At 46.5% G+C, this 10,256-nt stretch overlaps 1 long non-coding RNA gene across 1 annotated transcript; it reads left to right on the top strand.

Annotated features, from left to right (window-relative positions):
* Positions 1-7,335: 7,335 nt before the first annotated feature.
* LOC124655409 lies at positions 7,336-9,908 on the top strand. Its single transcript, XR_006988669.1, has 3 exons — positions 7,336-7,515; positions 7,731-7,886; positions 9,537-9,908. It is a non-coding gene; the product is annotated as an uncharacterized LOC124655409 (long non-coding RNA).
* Positions 9,909-10,256: the final 348 nt, after the last annotated feature.

Genomic DNA, 10,256 nt, shown 5'->3' with positions numbered 1-10,256 from the left:
ACATGTGCGCTTGCACGTGAACTTGACGGCCAATCGGGGTTTTTTTCTGCTCCCAAAACATGTCTCGAGGTGTTTCGTGCAATGCAGTTGCGCAGGCCCCTCCCTTCTTCATCTAAGGTTCCTCTTCCCTTGTCCACTTCCTCCACCACCATCCCTGCCACACCACGCTGCTTCTTCCCCGTTTCGAGAACAGATCCAGATGTACTCTGTACCAGCCGTATATATGTACGTGGAGTGCTAGTTCAATGGCAAGGCTTGCGAGTGCGCAGCCAGTCCACCCGGATCGAGTCCCAACGGAAGCGAATTAAATGGGGTGTTTTCTAGCGCGTATAAATTCACTGGAGAGGACCCATCATCTATCTAACAACGTATAGTCAAATGATGGAATCTTTCCCGTTGGTCAACATTTCTTTTACGTACAATCGTGCATGCATGCAAGCGTACATGTAGACTGTGACATTACACGTCTGATCTATCGCGCACGTACGTACGTACATGAGACCAAGACACGAGCGGATCAGTGGTGCCCAGCGGGCAGCCGGCGTCACGTGGCGAGTTTGGCGCGGCGGAGGACCACCGCGCGTCCGGCGAGGGCTGCCCCCTGCGACGGTGCTCGACCGTCGCGGTGGACCGGGGTCTGGTCGGATCTGGCCGCTTCCTTCCGACCTCCGAGCTATACGTACGTACGCGTGGTTTTCCGGCCGAGACCCACAACCATCTGATGCCGGTGTTGGCACAGGTGGACCAATGCACCGAAAAATATGATATTGCTACTACCAGTCTACCAGTCGGATCGATCGGGCCTGACTCTGACAGCAATACATGCGTCGTTGTACGGTTTACTGCCACGTCGATAGGTTTGAAATAGGGATGTTTTCGCCGGCCCACTGAGCCGAACGCATGCATGCGTCGTTGGCTCCCTGGTCTAGGAACGGTACGGAGTTTCCTTGCCGTAAAGATGAACGGTACGGTGTGATTGTTCGAATGCGATCAAGTACACCAGCCAGCGCGGGAGGATGTTATATACACTCTCACAGTCTCACGTGTACTGTTCTTTCCCGAGGAAAGAAGTCCAAATTGAATCTTGAACTGGCATAGGGGCTGCTTTAGTGCTCTCTAACCGAAGTTGAGGGGTTATATTTGTTTTTTATCTCGACATTAGGCTCGCTGAAACCATATTTGCTAATTAAGGGTGCTATGCACGCCGGTCGCCTTTGCCAAACTGGTGATATCGCTGGCCGCTCCAGATCCGCCAGTCCATCGATGGAGGGTGTCCTCTGTTCCCATCGAGGTTAGGGTTAAGGTCTCCGCTTGATCCTATCGAGGTGTTGGGACGGTCAGGTTCTCCTGCTTGTGCGCGTGGGCTTCTTCCTTCGGCGAATCGGCCAGCGTGGTGGGGTAGGCTTCGTACACCATACGGGTCGTAGTAGTACACCATACGTACAGAAAAAATCATACAAGACAACGCCGACCATACGGGCCAATAGAGGGTTACGTGCTAGTCAGATTTTTAAATTTTACGATCATACCCCGGTTACGAAGGGGCATGGGAAGCGCTCCACCGTTCTTATTTTTGTCGCGGCCAGAGTTTTGCCAAGGGGGAGCACTGGAGCACAAGTTCTAGTATAGTCCCATGAACTCCCAATCCTCGAAATTTTCACTAAACTTACAAATCCCAATCTATTTCAAACCCTAGACATGTTTGGCACACCAAAAAAGCGACGACTACAGCCTGGATTATTGTATCCTCTAACTACATGGGGCCCACATGTCATATTTTTCATTTTGTCTATTTTATTATTTTTCCCATCTAGTGGTCAAACCTACCACCGAGGCCTTGTGGTCAGGAGAGTCCGCGCGAGGCGCGACAACAGAAGAGTAACATGGAGTAGCAAGGAGACGCATACCAGACGAAGCTGCGGCGGAGCAGGCACATCGGTGGAGCAGGCACATCGCTGAAGAGCGGCTCGCGGGGAAGATCGATGTGCGGCAGCACCGAACCGTAGACGGGGAAGAAGGACAGGTTGCCGACGATTGGGGGCCTTCGAGGTCGACTACTCACTACCCCACGTCCCATGATTCGCGGCATTTTGGTTCCGGCGTTTTAGCCAACTGCCGGTAATAATTGTTTTGCACGGCAGTTTATAAACTAGTGCCGCTAATGGTCCAGTAATTACCGGCGATTTGGCACAGTGCCACTAAATTTTGATGGTCAACGGCAGTTTATAATTGGTGCCGATAATAGTGCGCTGGCGATGTGGAGAAGTGCCGCTAAGGCTGGCCATAGTGGGTAGTATCATATAGTAGTATCATGTATATGATACTTTTGTATGATACTAGATCCATAATGCATAGTATCATAGACTAGTATCATAGTTTTGCTATATTAATTGATTTGTAGAATCCCAATACAAATTTGTGTACAAGATTTATTTGATACTAACTTTTCTCGTGATGTGCGCTATGATACAGTATCTACCTATGATACTCTAATCTTCTCTCTCATCCATAATTACCTGCCACATCAGCATTTTTGGTGGGGCTAGGATGCATGATACTAGTTATGATACTAGCACTATGGCTAGCCTAAAAGTTTGATGCGAAAGTGCCGTTGAAAGCTGATGCGCAAGCGCACCCGACTGTTTTGCACATAAGCCCATTTAGATTATATTAATTAATCTGCAGTCCATGTAAAAAAAAATCCGCAGTCCCAGCTTGTACACAACCACCCATTCCTTTCGACACGGAACCCTAGCTCTATCTCTCCTGGCGGCGGTAGCCTCGTCCATCCCCAGTCCCCACGGGGTCCCGCCGGCCCCCTCAACCCCGTATGCCACCACCGACCGCGAGATTGAAGGGAAGCGGCGTGTCCGCCCGCCGCCATCGCTGCTCCTCCGCCCGCCGACCGCGAGGGAAGGAAGGCGGCGTACCCGCCCGCCCGCCCGCCCACCACCACCGCGGGTCCTCAGCTGACCGCATCATGATCGCCGCCCCCATCCTCTGCGCCACCTCTCCGTCGTCTTCCGGCCGCGTGTGGTTGGGGCGGCCACGGGTGGAAACCGGGAGAAGGGAGCCCCCTTGTCGCGGTCCTCCGCCACCTCGCGGATCGGCCCCTTCGCGGCTTCGGCCATGGTGGCAGCAATACCTTGGCCCCTCGGGAGGAACCGCTCGATGGGGCCCTCTCGATGGACGGCGATCACCGGGGTAGGCGCCCACGCGGCCACATCTTCGACGAGCCATGATGTTTGAGGAATTGAGGTGCGTGGCCTTCTCCCCATGGACCAGCTATGTTTAATCTACCTTCTACGGCCAAGTGTTTGGAACCGACTTCAATTGTGGTATCCGGATAATTGGTGTCCGGTATGTGTTTGTGATATTGCCTATGCCGGTGAGCTTACTCAGCCCGGCATGACAACCACGACCAGACACATAGTCAAGTACCTCGCTGGCAAGGCCAAGGCGTACGTGAATGAGTCACACCGACGCTTCTGCGGCGCACGTCATGGTGTTCAGCCACCTCAGGCCAGGGGACCTTGAACAATGGTATATCTGTGTTGAGAGGACACTGCACCAAGGTGAGCCATTCAAGGAGTATACAATTCCTTGATTATTGGTGGTAGTGCTCCAAATTTCTACATGCGGTACTTTATACGGTAGTCTTACCTTGCTGTGATGGCTAGCTGAAGATACAATTAGTTGAGCATATAGGACAGAAGTATTGTACTACAAGTTGATTGCTCCATTGTGAAGGAGATATGCCCTAGAGGCAATAATAAAGTGGTTATTATTTATATCTTTATGTTTATGATAAATGTTTATATATCATGCTAGAATTGTATTAACCGAAACATTAGTACATGTGTGATATGTAGACAAACAAGAAGTCCCTAGTATGCCTCTTAAACTAGCTTGTTGATTAATGGATGATTAGTTTCATAATCATGAACATTGGATGTTATTAATAACAAGGTTATGTCATTGTGTGAATGATATAATGGACACACCCAATTAAGCGTAGCATAAGATCTCGTCATTAAGTTATTTGCTATAAGCTTTCGATACATAGTTACCTAGTCCTTATGACCATGAGATCATGTAAATCACTTATACCGGAAAGGTACTTTGATTACACCAAACACCACTGCGTAAATGGGTGGCTATAAAGGTGGGATTAAGTATCCGGAAAGTATGAGTTGAGGCATATGGATCAACGGTGGGATTTGTCCATCCCGATGACGGATAGATATACTCCGGGCCCTCTCGGTGGAATGTCGTCTAATGTCTTGCAAGCATATGAATGAGTTCATAAGAGACCACATACCACGGTACGAGTAAAGAGTACTTGTCGGAGACGAGGTTGAACAAGGTATAGAGTGATACCGAAGATCAAACCTCGGACAAGTAAAATATCGCGAGACAAAGGGAATTGGTAATGTATGTGAATGGTTCATTCGATCACTAAAGTCATCGTTGAATATGTGGGAGCCATTATGGATCTCCGGATCCCGCTATTGGTTATTGGTCGGAGTGAGTACTCAACCATGTCCGCATAGTTCTCGAACCGTAGGGTGACACACTTAAAGTTGGATGTTGAAATGGTAGTTCTTGAATATGGAATGAAGTTGGAATATTTGTTTGGAGTCCCGGATGTGATCCCGGACATCACGAGGAGTTCCGGAATGGTCCGGAGAATAAGATTCATATATAGGATGTCATTTTATGTGAATAAAATGTCGCGGAAGGTTATATGGAAGGTTCTAGAAGGTTCTAGAAAAGTCCGGAAGAAACCACCAAGGAAGGTGGAGTCCACAAGGGACTCCACCTCCATGGCCGGCCAGCCCTAGATGGGGTGGAGTCCCAAGTGGACTCCACCATAGGGGGCGGCCACCCCCTATGGGAGGTGGAAATCCCACCTTTGGGTGGGAGTCCTAGTTGGGCTAGGTTTCACCACCATATGGAAGGTTTTTGGTTCGGGTCTTATTCGAAGACTTGGAGACCAACTCTTGGGGATCCACCTATATAATGAGGGGCCAAGGGAGGGGGCCGGCCACCCCAAGACCACAAGCTGGCCGCCCCCTAGAGTGGCCGGCCACCCCTCCCAAACCCTAGCCAAGCTCCTCTCCTCCATATTGCCCGCATAGCTTAGCGAAGCTCCGCCGGACTTCTTCACCGCCACCGACACCACGCCGTCGTGCTGTCGGATTCAAGAGGAGCTACTACTTCCGCTGCCCGCTGGAACGGGGAGGTGGACGTCGTCTTCATCAACAACCGAACGTGTGACCGAGTACGGAGGTGCTGCCCGTTCGTGGCGCCGGAACCGATCGTGATCAAGATCTTCTACGCGCTTTTGCAAGCGGCAAGTGAACGTCTACCGCAGCAACAAGAGCCTCATCTTGTAGGCTTTGGAATCTCTTCAAGGGTGAGACTCGATACCCCCTCGTTGCTACCGTCTTCTAGATTGCATCTTGGCTTGGATTGCGTGTTCGCGGTAGGAAAATTTTTGTTTTCTATGCAACGTTATCCTACACATTGAACTAAGCCTTACTTAGTGATGTAAAATGTTATCTAGCCATTGCATTTCGTGCTTCCATTGCATTTTAGGTTGCTGGGGGCTAAGCGTTTAGAACTTCACGACTTCCTGTTCTAAGCTTGTCAGTTTGTTTATAATTTAGAACAATTTGGTTTGGCGTGTTCAGCTCCTTTTTCTACACGCATACACCATATCATTTTTTTTTGGTTGGGACAACTGAATGCTTCAGAAAGTACCATCTCACATCTCGACGATGCCTATACACGATCGAGGTTTCATCTTTCTTTACCTAGATAGCTATACCCAGCAAGATATATTTATTTTGCAGTAAGGCATCTCTTACAGATACCACAAAATGATTGTACTAGGCTGGAGTATATAATTGATTCCTCTTGCTGGGTCAAGTGAATATTTATGCGCAAGATTGTGCTTGTGTGTTTTAGCTCTGAAGGCATGCACTGGATTTTAAATTTAATAGAAATTCATCACCCCTTACATTTATTTTCTCAATGTAATTTTTAGCCTATGCTTTCTTTACTACAGTTAATGGAGAAAGCGAAGTTGTCTGTGCACCAAGAGGCTCAGCAGATTGAGTGTTACATTTTCTGTTGTAGATGCAGTGCGAGTGGTAAGCACGGATGATCCTTTAGCTTCCCTTGCCTTCTTTCACTGCACTTCTATATTTTGTATGCCTCTCATATTCTAAAGATAATTTGTGTTTCCCTTTTCTTACTCTGAATATAGTGGTAAGTGGATCTATAATAGAATTGTTATTGTGCCCACGTGTAACAATCTTCCATCTATGCTCTACCATATGTATTCGTTTCATGTTTTCTTGGTTATCTAGAAATAGTCTAATTCAGTATGGTTAGGCAATGCTTTTATCTTTAAAGATCTATCTCAGACAATTATGTTTCAGTACCTCTGTCTTCCAATTGGTGAGGTGTGCCAATGATTACATTGCTAGGTGAATTTTGTGTGAAATCACACGCAGTAGTTGCTGCACTATGTTTATACACTATTTATGTGCTTGCTATACTCCAGTTTGTGAAGTGCACTTCGTCGAGGTTATTGAACATGCTGCCAAGTCATACCGGGCTGATGATAACAATTCCACATCACCCAAGTTATTTTTCCAAGCTGCCAATTGGTATATGGCTGCATCATATTATTTATATCTGGGATAACCTTCTATTTTCCGTAGGAAGTAAAGCAAGGCATCAAAATCTGACAGAAAGCACATGCAACCTTTGATAAAATTCCATTTAGCTACTATTAATAATAACTTATGACTAATCTCTTTTGTCATCTGCACATATGTAAGAGTACCCATATTTCCCTCATGGTCATTTTTGCAATATAATGACAAGTGGAGGTAGACCTTATTTTGTGAAGGCTATTCATAATAATTAAGAAGAATATTAAAGTTGTAAGCCCAATAGAAAAGTTACTTTTAAAGGTTTAATTTAGCAGCTTTTGCAATGTATGCCATGTTTTATGCTTTCTTCTATTTACCTGTTCGCATTTGTAATATGATACTTGGAAAATGAAGATATCTTATTTGGAAAATAGCCAATTGAACTCCTTGCAAAAAAGGATGGCCATACCTGTTGTGCCAGCTAAATTCTTTGCAAATTTAGTATTATGGCAATCTCCCATTACTTATTTTCCGCTCTTACATTTTTGGTTTCTTCGTTTATGCAACCCTATATGTTTTGTGGCATTCTAACATCCCGAAGAAATGTACTTCTTCTTCGCTACATAAGTACAATTTCAAAAAACCACAATAAATCTATGCGTGCCATTTTGCGCATTTTGGTGGTTGGCTTCACAGAAGGTGTTGCTTTCATCTTCCTGGGTACAGAGGCTGGGTTGTACGGGTTGTTGCACACAGTTGAGCTCAGTTGAGGCTGAAGCAAGAATGTAAGACAGAGATTCTTCGTGAAAGCCATACCCTACACGAGCTTTTACACTGGAGGTACGAGGTACAGACTAGCCTCGTTACTACTTCTCAAACATGCACATGCCGTTCTTGCCATATACACCATTGAAAAATATGCCAGTCATTTTTGCGTGTAGCTGTTAGCCCACATATATCATTCACATTTTGAGAAGATAGTCAATGCAAGCTTTCCTTTCACAGTGATCATGCCGCTGTTCAGCATGAGGTAAAATTTACATGTATTGTCTTGTAATGCAGGTACTTGTGCTGATTGACAAGAAAGAGCTGGCTCGAGTCCAGGAGCTCATCGAATCCATCATCGTCCCTTACTGAGAAATACAATTATGTGATGGCACCAAGGGGCTTGCCATAACCTTTGTTTCCTCTGCCTCAGACTTTAACGTTCTGAACCAAGTATGTGATGTCCTCTGATGCCCTTTTAGTTTTTGGTTTGTTTAATATTTGCTATTTATTGTATATGCAATCAGGTTATGGTTTTAATGAGTAGTGCAAGAATCATGCAATGCTCTTTTCCTCGCTTGTTGACAGGTCAATTGTTTGTGCCTAGAATATCTAAAGGTCTGAAATTATACGAACCTACCAACTATGAGCGGTTATCTGACGTGCCGTTTGTGTGGCATTTGTTTTACCAATGCATCTTGGATCATTTATCTGTTGACCGCATGAGTCTGAAAGCTCTTTAGACCTCTCTCTGTATGATCACTGAACAATCTATCCTGACAACAGACACGTTTCATAAGGCCTTGTTCGGCAGGGGTGTTTTTTTTGGTTTTGGGGTGTCTTAACCCACATGTTTTGGGTGGAAACACCCAGTCCACCAAAAACACTTGCTTCAGCCCCAAACCACTTCCTCGTCAATACCCTTCACAACTCGAGCTGTTCGGCACACGGGGATAGCCACCAGGTTTCACATCAACCTAGTGAGCAGAGTCAATGCTTTTTTACACCACATTTTCATGAGCACTCAGCACACATTTTTTATGCACTCCCAATCGACGAGAAGTACTTATTTTCCGGGGTGTACACATTCTCTTTCATGCAAAATCATGAACCAAAATCGAACGAATTAATGTTAAACGAACATCTTCCTCTAATTCCAAATCCTTGACTTTGACCATACAACAATTCACCCCCACTCCTCCACTGTGAACTCAAGAACAACTACTGCATGTATATCAAGAACTGGATCAACATCGAAATTGAACACCTACTACATGCATATCAAGAATTGGATCAAAAAACCTAGATCATGAACCAGATCTCACATACATATCAACCGATATCCGCATCTAGCGAGTGGATGGGGAAAGGAGGGGAAGAAGTTGGTAGCACTTATAGGTGAGAAATCCAGCTCTGCGGCCGTCGTTGTCGGAGGGATCTCGGCGGCGTCGGCGGCGGCGATGCCGGAAAGGGAGGTGCGGCCGTTTGCGGGATGGGCGAAGTAGGTGGAGGAGCTCCGTACTTCCTGGCTGCGAGATGGTGGAGCGGCCGGCGACGTCGGCAGCGCCGGTCCGCGCCGCCGCCGCGTGGGAAGTCCGGGCGGCCGCTGCTCGCTCGCGTCGCCAAGAGGGAGAAACGCGAGTGGGGGCGAGCGTTTCTGATCCCCTCTAACCCGACGTGTATCGCCGTGTATCGGGAGGGTCGATCGGGCCGAGACACGTCAAACCCGGCCTACCGAACGCTCGAGAGGTGTTTTCCAGTGGATTGAAAATGGGCTGGGTAAGACACGCCAAAACCCAAAAATACACCCCTGCCGAACAAGGCCTAAGGGGTTTACTGACTAACTATGACTTGATCATTCAACTGTGACTCTCTGTATGAGTCTGAAAGCTCAAGTGTCATAAGGGGTTTACTGAATAACTGACTTGATACTTCAGTTTGACCAGTTAGGCATGCCATATAGGAGTACTACTCAGCCATACTCACAGCACACACTGAGTTGCCCCCGGCGCATTTAGTGATGAGATATGGGCACTGCTTTGAATATTTGCAGTAGAGTAGGATATGTGCATGCTTGATCATTCTGATCCTTCTCTTCTTCAGGTGGAATGCAGTTGAGGTCGAAGAATGCCGTTGGAGAGACCAGAGGTTGCCGTGGTGGTGCTTGCCGGAGATCACGGCGAGATGCGCTGCTGGGAGACGAGACGTCGCCAGCGAGGTTGGGGACGAGCTGCTGGTTAAAGATCATGTAATGATTTTGTAATGTAGATGCTACTTGCAAATGTTGGTTCCATATCCTACAATTTAGATGCCTGGCTACAATTTTAATGCATGATCATGTTACTGTGTTTGATTAAAATACCAGGCAATATGATAACTGCATATATTTGTGCAAGTACTATGATTATTGCTTTGTTTTGAATAGTGCCTGCAAACATAATCAAAGGCATTGTTGAAAACAGCCTTCAAATGTAATACAAGGCATCATTGAAAAGTGTAGTCAATTTTTTTTATGGCATCTTCAAAAGTGCCAGCAAAAAGATTCAATGGCATTTTTAAAAGTGCCAGCAAAAAGTTTCCACAGCATCTTAAAAAGTGCCGGTAAAAAGATTCGATGGCACATTTAAAAGTGCCACTAATACTAATTGAAGGCACTTCTTGATATGCCTGGAAAAAAAAACTGATGGCATCTTTCGCAAAGTGCCAGCAATGCTCTACCTCGTCACAACTAAAAGCAGCACTTTTTTTTCTGCCTTCAAATGTTTTTAGCGGCACTTTTGGTAGCATTTGCGGCACTTTTAAGTGCCGGCAGTTTGAGGACCT

This window comes from Lolium rigidum, chromosome 5 (genome assembly GCF_022539505.1).
Source record: "Lolium rigidum isolate FL_2022 chromosome 5, APGP_CSIRO_Lrig_0.1, whole genome shotgun sequence".
Taxonomy (NCBI): domain Eukaryota; kingdom Viridiplantae; phylum Streptophyta; class Magnoliopsida; order Poales; family Poaceae; genus Lolium; species Lolium rigidum.
This window is presented reverse-complemented; position numbering and strand designations above follow the sequence as displayed.